Source organism: Hirundo rustica, chromosome 8 (genome assembly GCF_015227805.2).
Source record: "Hirundo rustica isolate bHirRus1 chromosome 8, bHirRus1.pri.v3, whole genome shotgun sequence".
NCBI classification, from domain to species: domain Eukaryota; kingdom Metazoa; phylum Chordata; class Aves; order Passeriformes; family Hirundinidae; genus Hirundo; species Hirundo rustica.
In genome coordinates, this window is record NC_053457.1 from 15,787,975 (window position 1) to 15,805,333 (window position 17,359).

A 17,359-nucleotide genomic window follows, 5' to 3' on the forward strand; every position below is an offset into this window, starting at 1 on the left:
GTTTTTGCCTAATATTTCCCTTCTTTTCTCCCATGGGCAGTCTTTAAACACAGGGCAGATGTCTGATATGGAAGCATTAAGAGTCTAGCATCCTGCAGGGAGACACTCTGGAGCTTTTAAGAGTGGAAGTTTTTGCATATTACAGAAAGAATTGGGGTGACTTGAAAATATTTGCTTTGGTTTTGAGGAGTTCATTTGAACTCTTCTCTCCTCGGCTACTACTATTTTGCTTCTCCATCACATAGAGAGTTTGAGCTAAATGTTGTAAATTCTGTTATTTTTCCTGTATCACGTACCTTGCTTTCCTAGATGGATGTTTGCGTTCATATTATCTGCAAGAAAAGTTACCGTTGACATTGATTATTTAAATATTGATAATTAGCTTTCAAATTTCCAGACAAATCTATGTGGAAATCTCACAGGTTGGTGCTTTTTCAAGCTCTGGCCATATTTTAATGGTATTATTTTTAACCACCATAGCCAGAAACTCTTGCTTTAAAGTAGAAAATGTCCAGTTAGCTGTATGAATCTAGCAGGTGATATATATACTAGGAATAAATAAGAGGATCCTTACTGCAGTGGAATGCAAAGTAAGACAGTTATTGTCTGTGAATACTCAGTGATAAAATAATCTTTGAAAAATATGCCCCAAATACTAATTCTTAGAGAGAATGCCAATAGCATCTGCCACTGGAACTGGAGGGTAAGAGTGCTATGTAGGAGGAATGTGTAATAAAGAGATGCTGTAGTACAGAACTTGCAGGATGTTGCAGCCTCATCAACCAGCTCTAAGTACTGAGTGTAGGAGGCCAACCAGCATTTGGTGTGATTCAAATGATGTACTTAAGAAGGCCTGGGGTTTGGGAGTGCTGTGATGCTGCTGAGCTGGGAGCTGAGCTTGTGCCAGTGCCCGAGGTTAGGACACTAGAGCTGCTTTTCCCTTGCATGGTTGGATTGGAGCTTATGGCAGCAACTGGCTGCTCATCAATGGATAATTTCATGTTGTATCTTACTTAGTGTTTTTGAAAGCCATAGGTAGAGCAGAAAACTCATTCCTTTTTTTTTTAGAGCTGGAGTGTACATGCCTTAAATCATTTGGGTTTCTGGAACTGGAGTTCCTTGTTTAGCTGCATTTGCAAATCTACTGAGGAAGCACAGACCTGTCTTACTGTTTATGCTGCATCATGTACTTTCTGTGCTTGACTTAATTAAGATAATCAACTTTGGACCAACAAAAATTACTTTTGCTTTGCTTTATTTGGTAGAGGAAGAATGCTGCTCATTGCAGAATGCTGGATTAGGCTAGTGGATGTCATAATACCTAGTATTTGTCTGTTTCTTTGTAGAATAACATTCAAAAGCATAATAGAAGCTTTATTTATAAGCATAACATGTGGTGTTATTAGGACTCTTCTAGCAGAATTACAATCCAAACTTGAAATTTAGTGAGAAGGCTGCAGCCCCTTTCACTGTAAAGTGGAGTTTGAATTATCTTGTTGCACCAGAAGTAAATGAAGTTAATGTTACATTAGAAACTCAGTAGCTAAGTGCTACTTAGCAGCTAAGTGACATTAATTTATTTAGAGGACTAAAAGTACACTGAATTTATTTAAGCTACTGAAATGTGGATTAAAATCCAGTGTTCCATACATAAAATATTAAGTTCAGAAGTGATTTTGTTGTGATTTCACTGTGCAGGATAGAACTGAGCTGTAATTTTACTTATTAAGTGTTGCTTATTCAACACTGTTAGTGGGGTAGCTGTGTTGGCTGGTAATATGTGTAAATATGTTGGTTTAATTTAATAGTTCTAGGGGAAGGCAACAGGAAGGCAACACAATAGTCTGGATAAGCAATAGCACTGCAAACATGTCACAGACAATAGTCGATCTGTCAGCTGTGAAGAGCTGATTTCCAGGCTCCAACTGAAGTTGCACAGACGTCTCTCTAAGGGTGGGAGCTCTGGTCAAAAAGACACCAAACAGGATGGTAACAAACAAACAAAGGAATTTTTTTTTTTTTTTGTATGACGTTTTAAACTGATTTAAATTACTTTTATTTAGGGGAAAGTATATTAGAGTGTAATTAAATTTTGCATTTATTGTTATCATAATTAAGATTGTCTGTTCTGAATATACTTTAAAATAAAACCCCACTATTTGTTTGCCACTAAAGTTTTAGCAAATAAGGTGCTGAAGTGAAACTAGCACTAATGAACTGGCAACCTAGCTTTTGAGAATAAGTGGAGTTTTTTAATTATAGTGTAACATAACTGTTATGATTGTTCCACACACTTCCTCCTCTTAGAATGAAAAATAAAAAAGTAAAAAATTTTCATGTTTAAATAATGGCTTAGGGACCTGAGGGGATGAGGTGCCTTAGTTCTAGAAGCATTAAGCATTTTCTTTTTTTTGTTGTTTTTAAGTACCTACATGAAATAAGATTGTATAACTTCTGTCCACATGCAATCTTAGATAAGTATGAAAGTGAAATTCTATTGTAGAAAACATGCCGTATCGCATTCATCATTTTCTGGAAAATAGTCGGGATTATTTAGTAGAGTAATCTTAGGCAACTAAGCTCACTAAAGCAGAAACACAGATTTTATAAGTACGGAGGGAAATGAGGGGGGGAAGAAAAGGAGTCTAAACATAAAGAGAATGTTTTCGGACATCTGGGTGCCTACAAGTGTCATGGGAGGGGGGATGCCATAATCTCTGTAAGGGAAAACAAGAGTTGAATGGAATTGAAGTATCTGACTACATGTATATTTATGGTCTCTCCTTATTAACAAAGCAAGAAGCAAAAACTTATGCATGAGGTTATTGTGTTAAAGTACGATTCAGCCTGTTCCCATATGCACAGCAGAATTCTGTCTCTCCTCTTTTCTGAATGCTGCGCTTCCAGTGGCCAACACTGTTTCAGATGAATGCTGGTATAATTGATGGTGGAACCCATGCATAGAAACAAAGAAAAAGGGGAACTTTTGCAGAATCAAATAATTATTTGGAAACAGCTGTAGAAGGTTAAGTAAGAGCTTTATGATACTAGTAGGACCATGAGTAACACTGTGCTATATTATTACTTCATCTTTGATTTCTAAAAGGAGGAACTATCCCTGTGAGCATGCATGAGAATTAGGATAGTAAGTGTCATTTGTCCATTACAGATGAGGAATTGGTGCAGACAGAGATGAATTCATTTGCATGAAGTTGCCCTGGAAGGTGGAAGACATCATGGTTAATCCTGGTAGTCTGTCTAGACTGATGGCTGATAACAGTAGTGAGAGAATTTAAAAAGTGCCTGCAGCTTGAGAATTCCCAGCAGCCTTCTTGAGGTTTAGGTGAGAGTGGTGTATTTTCATATCTGGCTATGTAAGAATAGTATTATTCTGTATCAATTAGATATAAATAGGATATAAATAGATGTGGGTAGATAGAAATAAGGATGACAGTACAGAAACTGCCATGTTTCTGTTCAAATTTGCTTTTTGTATAGGAACTTTTTAGTATTTGTATCTTCCATTTCGTTATCCTTTCTTCCCCATTTCATGTTATTTGCCTGTCTTGAGTTGAAGTGATGCAGATACTGATTTAAAGGTCTCTTGTCCTCCAGCACATTTCCTTAGTAGAGAGGATCACTGAGCAGGGTAAGAGGACAATTGATTCTGATTAGGGAAGAGGACAGTGATAAGTTTGATTTGCCCCAGTTACATTTTGAGTGTGTCTTGTTTGTTGATACAAACTAGGTGGTTATCAGTTTTGTGCCGTGTTACATTGGCTGGTTTCTTCAGGTGGAAATACAGCAGTTCTTGTTCAGTATCCGGTTCTGAACACGGCACTGAGAACGGTCAAGCTGTCCTTTACCAATGGGCAGACTGGCATTGCGGTTCTGGGGTAAAAGGGGGAAAGCTGTGGCCTCGAAGTTCTTAAAAACGGTAGTCGTTTGGTTCTGAAATGGGAACAATCAGAGGCACATCCTGCTGTGGGCCCGGCTGCCTTTTAAAAAGAGCTGTGGGAAGAATGGGAAAGGATTTGAAGCGTGTTGGTAAAATCCACCGGGTGAGCGGTTTGCTTGCCCAAATTATTTACATAATCGGCACCCTGGGACAGTTCTTTCCGAGAAGGAGGGCTCGGGGGTCCGAGGGCAGGGCGCGGCCGCAGGCTCTCTCGGCGGTGCCGAGAGGCGCAGGGAGGCGTGGGGCGGCCCTGCGGGGGAAGGCGGGCGTTCCCCGAGCGCGGCCCTCGCCGCTGCCGCCCTTCCCCGCGGGGGGCCGCGGCCGCGCCGGCCCCTTTAAGGCGCGACCTGGCGGGGATCAGGTGCGCGGCCGGAGGATGACGTCATGGGGCGGGGCCGCGCTCCCGCTCGCGCTGCCCGCGCCGCGGGACGGGGCGGCGGCGGCTGCGCACGTGCGCGGGGCGGCGGAGAGCGCGCGGGGCCGCGCGGGCTGGCGGCGGGAGCCGGGCCGGCGGCGGGAAGGCGAATCCGTGCGGGGCCGCTGCAGCAGGTGTCGGCTTGTTTTGTGTGGGGCTGCCTGCCGTGTAAGCGCGCCAAAGGTTTTCTCCTTCAGCAGGCTGGGGAAAATGTGCCGTGTGCAGGGCGTTTAATTATTTGCGAACTTAATTGTTGTCTCGTTTTTGTGGTGATACAGCCATCCATCGTGTTGTGTGTTGCATTTGTGCTTGCTTGTTTAAGCTGTTGCTTAGACAGTGAGTGAACGCCAGATACTGCCGTAGTGGATTCTGTTTTCCGTGGTGGTGAATTGTGCTGTGTACCTACTGTCCTTGATGGGCAGCGCTGCGCGAAATTTAACTCTTCGTACTTGAGTAAATCAAGGCGATTCCAAACGCTCGGGTTTGGACTAGAGGAGGGATGCCAGATGTCTTAGAGCTGCTCTTCCTCCCTTGCCGATGAAAGATTGTATCACACCTGTGCGGAAAGGAAGCTAGACCCTTTGCCAGTTCGGTGGCAATGTGTAAGCCCGTGTGGAATTTACACCGTCTAAATATTTGTATGCAGAGGAATTGTGTTTGCTTGTTCTGGAGAAGAAAGGCAAAGGATTGTTTGTGGCTTTGGTTGGGGCTTTTGGTTTTGTGCTTTTTGTTGCTTGGTTGGGATTTTATTTCTTTATAAGGCATGGAGAAACATTGAGACCTTTCTTTGAATATTCATTTAATCTTCATGATAAATAGACTTCTATATTTGTAGTTCTAATTTCTGGCTAATACGTTCACTTTTCACCAGATAAGTTAAAATTGGCAGAAATAAAGAAAAAAATTCCCCGCTCGAGGGAATCATCATGTGAAGATAAAGTTGGCAGGAGGACCTCTGTAATTTTCTGGGTAGCAGAAGGATGTGACCAAGTAAAACATAGCTTTAGCAGGCCTGGTTCTTTAGACTAGAGAAAAGTCTCTTGGGCATTCTTATGCTAAAAATGTAGGCTAAGACTTCTCTTTGAAGTCCTGATTTGGAAATGCCCATCTCTACCACATCTAATTTTTTTGCATTAGATTCCAAAGTACATTTGGTCTCTTCTAATCTGCAGAGCAGGGTGTTGGAGTAAGTCTTTGTTTAGATAAACAGAAATACTTCTATGAATGTGCATCTGTGTTACGAGATGTGCTATTTTTGGTTTTCAATGCACACCTCTGAATCCGTCATTCTGCAGGTTTCTTTTTCCTATTGCCTTGACGGCATTTCAGTCTAATCAGTATGCAATGGGTGATGTTTTTGCTCTCTAAATTTAGCTACTGATGTTCATATACTACTTGGTATTCTGTATTGCTCTTTGTAGAGGCCATCCTGCATAGACAGATCAGCCCCACTGGCCTTTGTCCTGGAGAATGCATCATCCCAGATGACATGTTAACAGTGGGCTTTTTAAAGGGATGAAGTATGTTAATCTAGCATGCTTGAAGACCAGTGGAGTCTTTAGGTGTATTAATGTATACTTGTTCTTCATGTGTGCCTCACACCTCAGGGGGAGGAAACTGGGTGAATGTCGCATTATGGTAGTGTTTACTACTCCTTTTTCTTTTTTTCTCCCACATTTATGCAGGGTATGGGTGTTCTGTCAGAAGCAGATTTGTAGTGTAGTGGTCTAGTGTAGTCCAATGTTAGGACACCAGGCTGAGGTGAACACAAGTAGGTAATCCAGGGCATAGCAGGATTAGTCCACAGGGTGAAATCTGGTCAATTACTTTTCTACCTGAAAATCTCTTGAACTTTTAAGTACATTTTTTCATTACAGCACCTATTACTGTGACAGATGCGACTTTCCATAGATTTTCGGCAAGTGGCTTACTGTTTCCTCTGGATGTCATCGCCTGTTTCTTACCTTTCTTGTTCATATTTAGCCTCTTAAACCAGTTTAATTTCACCGGCTGTGAAATAAGCAACAGCCATCATAAGATGTGATTGTGTATACTGTTGAAAAAGTCAACAGCTGAGTTGTAAGCATGTGCAAAAGCTTTTGTAGCTGCATGAAATTTTAAGAAATAATGGCTGTTCTAATGAAATTATAGAAAATATTTCAAGGTTAAAGAAAGCTGATTCAAGAATTGCAGTTACTTCCCTTCTTCTTTCTAATGGTGCATTTTCATAGAGAACTTAGTTTAATGAATTGCAAATTAAAGTTTGTTTTAAAATACTAATTTTCCCATAGTGTTTGGAAGGATTCCTGGAATAACGTGTGGCACTGACTTTTGTCTTCAGTTCTTCAGTATTGTGGCATGGATTTAAATGCTCTTGGGAGCTCCATGCTATATGTGCATCCTGGCTGCATATCAGTCTGCCAAGGTTCAGTCATAGGACAAAAATAAAACAGAGCAGAAAATAATTAATGCTGGATGTGAAATTGTGTAAGAGAATATTTTATGAGTCCCATTACCTCCCCTATTACAATGGCTTTATGATCTTGTTTTTTTTCTGTTAAATTAAGTGATACAAAAGTAAAGTAATACAGCCAAGCTTACTTTCATTTGGGTTTCGCAATGATGTGGAGTTAGTTTCCAAAGTGAATCTTACACCTTCAACCTGTCGTCTCCTTTTTATGTCAGATAAGAGGCTGAAAAGCACTGGTTTTATTTGATGCAGGCGGGTGAAAGGAACTTGCACAATTTACTTTCTCAAGACTTCTTGCAAACCTTTTGTTGAGGACCATAGCATTGCTAAGATTCAAGGTTTACAGGTTGTGTGCTGTAATTTAGAGTCACAAAATTATGTAAGTTCTTGGTGAGTATAGGAAAAGTGGATACAGGTTTATCGCTCCAGTTATGCTGGTTCTGTGCCTTGTGTGTGCTTTATGTAGGAAAAGTTGTTTCCTGATTCCTAACTTAATCAAACTATAAATTAATTCCTCAGTAACCTGAGATCATATTTAAACCACAGAAAATTCTGTTTTCTACAGGAAAATGATTTTGTACCATGCCTCTGTGTGTGTGTTTCCCATCTGCAGAGGTGACGGGAAGCTTGTCTTTGGCTTTGGACACAGCATGGCATCACAGTCACTCAAAGAATGTGCTCATGCCTTGACCAAGAAATTTAATTTAGTGCTTTGCTTGATTACCAGGCATCTATAACCTGGTGTGTTACTTGCAGTCAGGAAGACCTTTTGCCTTCTCTTTTTGATAGGATATTTATAAAATATTTTTTTGGCTTGGGTCCACTTACTGAGGTGGAAGTTGCAAAAATCAGGATGGATTAAATGCAGTGCACTGTGTTTGGCAGTCACTGGGAGTAAGTATGCAATAGAATTGCTTTTCTTGTTTTTGTGGTGGTTTTAGGAGAGTAGTAGAAACAAGAAGTGCAGTTATTTGTGGTATTTGTGGTGTTACCTCTGTGGTAAGGAGTGGTATTTAGATTCTTGCTTGTCTTTGGTAACTTTTACACCCTGGCTTTTGTAGTCTGAGATTTCCCAGTGCTACAGGTAAAACGAGTATGAGTCACTCTTAAGAGTTCCTAGATGTAGAAAGTCAAATTGCTAGCAGGATATCCTCATAGTAATGTGCTCAGGGTATTAGTACTTTGTTTTTCTCACAGTATTTATTTTTTGTTTGCTTGAATCATCTGCTAAAAGAAAGACTGGTTTCGATGAGGAGCGCTCTGCTTCATAGACATATACATAAGAAATAAAATAGCTTTTATCAATTAAGTGGAAAATATTGGGTGTATATACCAACTTTTTACTCTTAAAATTATAAATGAGCCAGGTTTGTTTGTCAAATATAAGGTTTGAAATGCAATTGTGACAACAGCACTCTTGATAGCAAGGACTGGACTTCACCTATGAAGGAATTGTTTCCAGTTCGTTGCTCCCAAGCGTGTTTTTAAAGCTAGTTTAGATTTTATTTGAACAGATGTAGTCTAAACTAAGTTACCCGGTACTAGCACCCCAAGTTACTCCACACAGAAAATGCTTGTGGAGGCTATGTAGGGAACATTGAGGAACAGATCTGACTTCAAACTACCCTGGCCTGTCTTTCCACCTGGCTGCTGTTGACCCTGACCCGGGTTGTGTTGCCATGTTGAAGGGTTGCACAAGGATGAGAATGAGCAGTTGGGAGGCTGAAGGAAAGTGGAAGTGTAAAAACTCTGTCCTCCTGTTAGTCAATGCCTGAGTAGTCTTGAAAAATATTTGATTCTCTTTTGTTAACTAACAAAACAGTACCATGCTCTTGGTTTGGTTATTCTTTTATATGAGAAAAGGCAAAAAAGATTTTTGCTCATCTTGTAATTTATAAGCTATTTGAGTAGCTCTGGGTTACCTGACTTTAATGAAAAAAGTAACTTGGATGGTAACAGAATACAGAGTGGATTTTTTTTTTTTTTTTTTAATATGAGTCCATTTGTTTCTAAGGATATGCGGATGAAATAAAAGCAAGATTTTGCTGTGCCTCCCCACTCCCCAGACCTTATTTAAACAGTTGTCTTGCCGTGTGGAAAAGGTCAGCTGAGTGCAGCATATGTATTTGCCCAATATGTTTGAACACATTGCCCTAAACTTTGTCAGACTGTTGTTAGATTATTTTTTTATTGGCTTTTTTCCATCCTTTTGAAAATTGCACTGCTGATGTGGGAACATGAGTTTCTCTTTCTTAACTCACCTTTTTCACCCTCCTCCGACCCCAAAAAAGAAATTGTTGAGATGGTCACTGCTTTCTACCCACAGAATTAACTTTTTGACCTCAAGAGATTTTCAGTGGAGAGGCAAAGGTCTGTTTCCAGACTTCTTAAAAAGTCCACGGGATGCAGTCTCCAAGTTAAAAACTATAATGTCCTAGAAGAATGTACTTATTTAAAAGAAAGAGGCTAGAAAATATTAACCAGGGGGTTTAATTTGCATCAGTTGTTTTGAACTCATCTTTCTTGGAGTGCACCTCCACTGTGGCTGCTTAAGGACTGGGCAGGGCAAGTGGCTGGGTCTTGACTGGGTGCTCTTGCTCTCTCCCTGTTCAGCTCCTGGTTCAAGTGGCTCCTGCAAGTGGCTCACAGCTCAGTGCAGTGCCTGGAAGCAGTGGGAGTGTGAGGCTAGGGAAAATACAGACTGACACAGTCTGCTGTTTCCCTCAGTTAAATGTAACTGCACCTTCAGCCTGCGTTCCCAATTGCTGTGCAGCCATCTGACTGCAGATGGAGGGGCAGCTTTGTTATCTGGGTAGGAGGATCTAACTTCAGGCCACTGTCAAGAAGCATTGTTCATCCGGCCTCCTTTCCTGCTTTTGAGAGAGAAAGCTAATGAAAAAATAAAATTTCCATTGGTAGAGTAGCTTTTTGCCAACTGCTTTGCCACCCTGTTATGCGTCATTTTGCAAACTTACCAGTGTTAGCATAAGGGGAGCGGAAGGGGCGCGTGATGGTAACAGATCACTCCGGCAGCAGCTGTCAGCTGGCACAGCTGTATCATAAAACATACTGCAAGTTACCTGTGCTAGAAATTAGTGGATCAACGAATATTCCTACATGGTGTCTCAACTTTGGTGGCAGAGCTCATAAAGAATCTGCTGTCACTACTATTTCTCTGCTCCTGTATCCATCTTGTTTGCTGGTCTATGTTGTGCCTGTTACTACAGGACTGCTCTGTATTCTGAATAACTGGAATTTTAAAAGTAGCCCACCTCATACTTTTATTTTCTGGTTATTTTTAACCCACATTTTCATGAGGCGGTTTGTGATGTTGCCACCTGCAGAACAGAGCACCAGCTGAGAATAGTAAGAACTGATTTGTGAAAGGGGAGGCAGGAACTTCTGCAACCAGCTTCTTTGTTGGCAGTCAGGAAACTCCATCTTTACTACCTAGCATTTATTCTTGACAATCTTCTCCACATAGACAAACTTAAAATATTTAAACTGTACTAAGTGTGCTGACATTTACATCTCTATGAGTGGGAGTGCTGTCGTGGATAATTATATGAAGGTGAAGGGAAGGGCTAGCATAGCCTTTGCTAGGTAGGAAGCTAAAAGATCTACAAAAGCAGAAGAAAGCCACAATCATATGACTCTGCACACATTTGGAAAAGATCTGTTTTCAGTCTTATGGGAATGGTTGTTTCAGCTCTGTCATCTATATTTTGTTTCTTCGGGCTTTTTTAAAATTCACGCTTTTGTCATTTTTTTTTGGCCATCTCTGCCTTGCCAGCCATGAAGGTATGCTGTTGGCTTGCATGCTTCTAATATATGGGGTTATTTGCAAATACATTGGCTTCAGATTGCTGATGTCTGAACTAAAGCAAAAAAACAAGGAAGAGAGAGAGAGATATTTCAGGCTTGTCTCTTGGTTTAGTTTGCCTGGTTTTGCTGCCTCATTTCTGTCTGAGGTAACTGTGTGGATGGCTGTATAATTGCTAGCATTGCTCTCCCAGTTGCCCTAGGGGCTGCAGTGCTTGACCAGAACAGTTTGAGGGTTGCTGTGCTGTCCAAATTTAGATGAAATATTAGGAGAGTTGAAATGGTTTCTTTTCCCCCTTTTCTTCCTGTTCTGTGCAGAATTGTGGCAATTGCTCTGAAATTGTTTCTTGGTTTGGTGGCAGTGAGTCAGATTCTTAGCTGGTGTGTTTGGCAAAGCTCTCTTGTGAGTGCAGTAGCACTGTTGTTCTTCAGCTGGGGACCTGTCCCCCTTCTTCTGTTCAAGGCATGGAGCCCTGCTTGCAGTTGAAACTGTCTGACCCTGTCTGATGTAGAGGGATCTGTTCTAATAGCAAAACACTTCCTTGTCCTTTGCTGCTGTGTGATTCTAAAAAGTTTTAATTTTAGGTGTGATGGAAGAAGAACTGATCTTGCTCTCAAGAGAGCATTTAGAAATAATTTTCATGCTTACTTTGTGCACTGAAGTATTGAAGAACTGGTCATTGTTTAGACAGGTAACTGCTAGTCTCCACTTTGCACATGCTGAAGGGCTGTGCAGAATGATGTCAAAGCAGGTGTATGACAATGTCCACAATTTGATCCATATTTCTAGCCATTACTCAAGTGTGTGTGGACACCCAAAGCACTTTATCAAAAAGCTGAAAAAGAGTTCTAAAATTATTGAAACTGGAGGCTGAAGCAAATAGGAATTTGCAAACATCAGTACCACCAAACTCTTGATGTTTCTGATTTAGATGCTTCTGCCCTTTTGTGAGCATTGGCCGGCATCACCTCAGCAAGGAAGTCAGTGGAGTCGGGGATGTGTGTGCTCTTTGTGTCTGAGGAGGAAAGGCAAATGCTTTGTCCTTTGGAGGGAGGCAGACTAAAGGAGTGTAGAGACTCGTGTTTTCCCTGCAAGGTTGCTTACCAACCTCAGGTCATTGTGTTGTGGAAATAATGCCACTTGAACAAATGGACTTGCTACCTCTTGGTAGAATTCTACAGATATTTGAGAGTAAACAGGCAGATCCAAGTAATAGTGTGAGACACCTGGGAGACTTGATCACTCTGTATGCTTTAAATGAGGTTTGTCATATTGTTTTTGCCTGGAGAAAGTCTGTGTTGGTGTTGCAAACTCTTTTTAAGTGATTTGGCTTACTTGAAACAAGCTGTTTGAGGGAAAAGTGCTACAGAGTTAACATGCTGCTTTAACCACGCACAGCTGTGGAGGAGGTTTTGAGCCCAGCGTGATTACTGAACATTGGACTGTTTTTTGTTCACAATTATGGCACTGTCAGTGCACTTTAGAAAATTACTTTATTTGAAATTTGCTCACACTAAATCTTTTTAAAAAAGCTATGTAGAAGCATCACGAGGTAAAACTGCTTAGCGTATTGTGCCTTTGCTGTATTTTTTCCTTTCTTGTTCTCTTATTTTTGTCCCTTCAGAAGTCTATCATTATGGAAAGACATAGTTAAAACTTGGCTCAGCCATCTATCCTGCAGGACTAAATTGTTCTTAAGGCAAGCCAGTTTAATTGTATTCCAAATGCTTCCTTTTTGCATTGTTTGTTTCTATGAGGTAAATGGTCCCATTGGGGATAGTATCTTCAATTCCTTGTATGATCCAAAGCATTATTATGTTTCAATCTGATTCTGTTAGCATTATATTGTGCTGGGGCAGCAAGACAATGGTGTGCATTGGTTTAGGGGTTTTTTTGTAACATAGCCGAAGTTTTCCTTGCAGCTATTTCAGTCTTGGATGTACAGTAAGTCTCCCTGTCTGTGCTCTTAAGGTGTTAGAAGAACAAATTGATGCTGAATGCAGATGGCACCCGTGTCCTGGTGCTGTACCGTAGGAGTGTCTGGGACTAATCATGTAGTAACGCTACTGCTGAGCTTATGGGAGGTTTTGGGGATAGGAAGCTGTTTTTCTGAACGAACTTCTTTTTTCCGTGATCTGTATCACTGGCTTTGAACCACAGGGGATGGTTCCAGGAGGTATCCTGCAATAATTGTTCTTTGAAAAACTGCTTTTAAGTTTGTATTGCAACTGCAGGGCTGTAAACTGAGGGACCAAAACTGAAGCCATCTTTTGAGTCCTTTGCATTTTTTCTGTTAAATGGTGACATGTTGCTCCTGGTTATCAATTTCTCCGACATGAAAACAATCCTTGACCTTTAACTGCGGAGTCTGCAGGAACCTCTGCAGTTCACTCGTTACACTGGGGGGAGCCCTGCCTTGCACAGGCAGGCTGCTGCTGTAAAATGAAGTCATCCCTTGCAGCCCTGCCTCCCCCTGCTCTGCCCCCAGTCTGGTCTCTTAGAAAAGTGTTTGGAAAGCCTTCCTCCTCCTCGCCTGGCCCTGTGTCCAAGGGGAGTTGTCGGTAAGCAGGGCTGGGCCTCTGGCCTTATCTCTCTTGTCAGAGCTGCCTGCTTGGTAGGTGGCAATGGGGGCAATGCTTTTTGAATGAGACTTTCCTGTGCTTAGGGAGGCCCTTGTTTTTTTGTTTCAACAGCTTCCTATTGTTTGAAACAGCAGGTTATCCCCTCCCATGCTATTCTAGCTCTTTCCTCCTCCCTTAAATAATTTTTCTGTGCAACTTTACTCAGAGCAGTTACTCTCACAGCGAGTCCTGAGTTTTCCTGACTCGCTCTGATCTCCAGCTTCTGTTGTGATCCCGGTGTGGAGTCCACACAATAAATAGAATGCCATTTCTGAAGGTAGGGGTTTCTGATTTTTAGTTCAGCATCACCATCACTGTGATGTTACTGTTTTGATTGAATTCAAGTTGTCAGAGAAATTCTCTCCTACACGTGGTACTGAAAGATAGAAAATTCTGCTTTTCAATGTGGCTGGCTTTTGTTTCCAAGATACAAAGAAAGTGTATTGCTTCAGTTTGTTAGTAGTTTGCTTTTCAGTGTTCCAGTCCTGCTAGCTAATGGTGTGTCTTATGTGTACACTTTCTGTATGATGTTTGTCTCTGTGAAAAGTACTTTCCAAGACATAAGCTGCCTCTCGTCCACCATACCATAACTTTTTCTGATAGTATCCATGATAGATTTGAAGATAAAACCGGTCAGAATCTCTTCTCACCATATCAATTGTTACAGCTGGAAGGGATGTTGACAGTTCATTTCCCATCCCATTTACTTTACAGTGTAAGAATTACCTAGTCAGAAGGTACTGCTTTTTTGATAAGTTAGATGTGTTTGTCTTTCCCTCTTAGTTGTTGAATTCTGCGTAAGAAAGTTCATAATGAAATGAGGTGCTAAACATGTGAGGAGGTTTTCAATTATTTTAATGTGCTGATATATAAAAGTCAACTTGCTTTATCTATTTTCCTGATCCCCCGCCTTATATCAAGTGTCTTGTTTCCACAATTAGTAATTTTGTGATTGTTTGAATTCTGTCACTTCTGTTTTATACTTTTTGCGGTTCAGCTTAGCAAAAAGTACGTATTTGTTTAAATTTCTAGATTTGAGAAGAAATCAAAACCCTTACGCTATTTTGATATATTTGGTGGCACTAAGCAGAAGTTCTAATTCCACAAAATGGTAAGTCCAGTTCTAGACTTTGTTGTCAGAGAGGGCGAAGGAGGGAGGAGTAATCTGTGTATCAGTTCCAGTACTTGACATTCAGCGTAATAAACATTCTGCTTGTTCTAATGCATTCCAGATTTTTTTGAAGGAGTAAGTTCTCAGGCAGCCTAAAACAGACAAGAATTATAAAGACAATGATTATAGTCTTCAGAGGCTGCATTCATCTCATCCATACCTGGAAGGTGAAGTCCCAATGTCCTTGCCCTAACTATAACTTCTTGCTCAGCTGATTCAGGTCACTAACTTAGTAGGAAATAAAGCAAGCCCCCTCCTCCCCTCTTGCCATCCCTCCAAAAGTGCTAATTTTGTGAGCTCAATTTGCTTCTGTGAGCCTAAATATGAACTGCCTGCCCCAAAGCACTCGTGTGGAGGGAGAAGTGACCTCTTCACACTCCTCTGGTGGCCCCAAGATTTTGGCTTCATTTGGTTATTTAATGAGGTTCCTCTCAGAGGTTTTCTGAGATGATACATCCTCTTCCTAGAGCACTGTATTTCGTGGGAGTTAGAGAAGCCGTAGGCTTTTTAAATACTATTATTATAACTGACAGTTCGGAAACCTCTTGGGGGTTTTTGACGGAGAAGTGTTGCAGTGGTTATACAGAAGTTTGTGTTTTCTGAAGTTGTTAATTTATAATGTAGTTATGTCTATAGGTTATGAGCATGGTCTTGAGCATTTTAGGTGTCTTAAAAACCCAAACAGGATGATTCCAGGTTAAGAGTTCTCTGTTTAGGGCCAGAGAATCATGACAAACAGCCTGAGGAGTGAAGGAAGCAGACTGTGGTGGCTGTCAGGATGAACAATGGTTTTGGCACACCTGCTGCTTTGCTGCTGAGCCTCTCCGTGCTTGGCAGGAAAGGAGTGATTTGGAGGATAACCAGATAGTTTTGTAGATGTTTTTGGTATGTTTCCATCTTCTCCGAGGGAGAGAAAACAGAAGCACTTGATTTATAATGTAACTAATGTCTGGTTGAAGACTGGGACCATAAACTTTTGGGGGAGGTTTTAATAATGCACTTAGAAATGTGGAGGTCAATATTATGTTAGATTTGAGGGCACTTAGAAGGGAATGCAGGGAGACTGATTTACCATGGGAAGGGGGAATTGTTGGATATAGTCAAAGCAATGTGTTAGAGACATTTATGCTCATACTGCCTCTCTGAGTAGATATAAACATAATCAAGGGGCAAAATCAAGAGAGCTCAAACAAATGCATGTGGAAGATGTTTTTTTCAGTGTGACAGTTTTTTAACTCCACCCTGTTCCAACTGATATTTTATTACCTTGATGCTTCTCCGAGAAGTTGACACAGATGTAAGATGTGAGACCAGGCTACCAGTTTGCAAACATATTAATAGTCTTTTAAAGAGATGTATAATGCCATACATGTTCATACAGACTTTCTCTGAAGCGTCTCACATACTTGATTTCACAAGAGGATATTGCTGTCCTAAATTGTTGAGTACCTGGGTCACCAGAGTCTATTGGAATTGGAGAACTTAGATGTACTGGGAAAAAGAGAATCCTAAAAAGCTGGAAGAACTTCCTTTTAGTCTAGCGAAGAAAATGCCTCTAATGCTGTACTTTTTGGCTCAAGCTCAGAGGAGTTTAACTTCAGGTGGAGTGAGTTCAGTTCTGATTGATGATAAATGTAAGATTTTTCCAGATCATCCACTTAATTGTATGTGTGCACGCACACGTGTGCATGATTTATTTTATTAATCACAGAGGAAGGATGCATAGACTCTAAATCTGGATAAAATATTCTTATTTTTTCCTGTTTCCCTTACAGGTGTGTGTATAAGGAAGTGTTGTATAAGACTTGTTGTAATGCTGGTTAAGCAATGGATAATAATTATAGTAACAGTGCATCTGAATGCTTTCGTCTACTATTGAAGGAAAATTTTATAGATTATTTCCTAAAGAGCTTTTCTCGTTGTATAATGGTGTGACTGAAAATACTATCATGGTCTGGTAACCCTTCTTGATAAGGATAGCTGTTACAGATGTTGCTTTCCCAGATGCCAGGTGATTATTCCTTAAAGCCTGGTTATTCTGGGGGTAGATGACTTTGAAACAGGACAGCGTTTGGTTTTGTCCTTTTATTGCCTTGCTGGTGTTCTGGATCTGAACTTTTTCCTGCATCAAGTTGCTAACACAACAGTTGCATCCCTTCAGCAGCTTCTTGTGTTGCCAGCGTATTGTCTGAGGAATTCTGGGGAAAACAAGTTCTATTGTACAGCATTACAATGCTTGTAGATGCGAGCCTGGAGCAATATCAGCTGGTCTTGCGCTAACAGGATTTGGCAAGAGAGGGTGTGGGCAACATGTGACTGCTTTGCAACTAGAAGGTGAAGATTCTGTCCTGTGACCAGCTCTAGGGGATCCCAGTGTAGGGAGTGGTGACTGTGTAACCTGTACAGGAGCCTGCAGGAAGAAGAAGCCTTAGGGACCGTTTTGGATTACCATGGCAGGGTATGGAGTCCCCCACAGTTTTTGAGACGGATGTGCCTAACTCTTCTGCTGTGGTGAGTTCCCAAAAGACTGAAAGGATTTTAATATCAAAAAAGCCATGTTTTATTTAATTAGTAATAGAAATGTTACTTTTTTAAAAAGAGGGAATGAAAAAAAAATCTAGGGAACACAAAATGGAAATAAGCTTGTGTGCAAGTTTCCCATTACCAGCTATGTCTTGCCTTCCTAGCCTGTCAGTCACTGAGTGGTCCCAAATGTCCTACTGGAAATTTTGTGCTAACACCAGCCATACCATACAATCCCTGGAGCTTTTGTCTTTGAACACCCTTGGTATCTCCCCATGAGGGCAGGGTGGGACTGTCCCCCTGGCTCCAGGGATGCTACATGGCACAGCCACTCTTAAAGAATTACACCCGTTATTAGAAGCCAGAAACCAAATGCTT

At 41.0% G+C, this 17,359-nt stretch overlaps 1 protein-coding gene across 12 annotated transcripts in view; it reads left to right on the top strand.

Moving 5' to 3' along the window:
* USP54 (ubiquitin specific peptidase 54) overlaps positions 1-17,359 on the top strand; it is a 92,229-nt gene that overhangs the window by 18,066 nt on the left and 56,804 nt on the right. For 2 of the 12 annotated variants that reach the window (XM_058421672.1, XM_040072144.2), the window contains one exon: positions 14,320-14,398. The exons of 6 other annotated variants lie outside the window; for them this stretch is intronic. The gene's annotated coding sequence lies outside the window, so the exon portion shown is untranslated. Of the gene's footprint in view, positions 1-4,450; positions 4,542-13,482; positions 13,565-14,319; positions 14,399-16,768; positions 16,970-17,359 lie in introns of those variants that run through there. 4 more of the 12 variants (XM_040072138.1, XM_040072142.2, XM_040072147.1 and 1 more) reach the window with 4 other exon arrangements.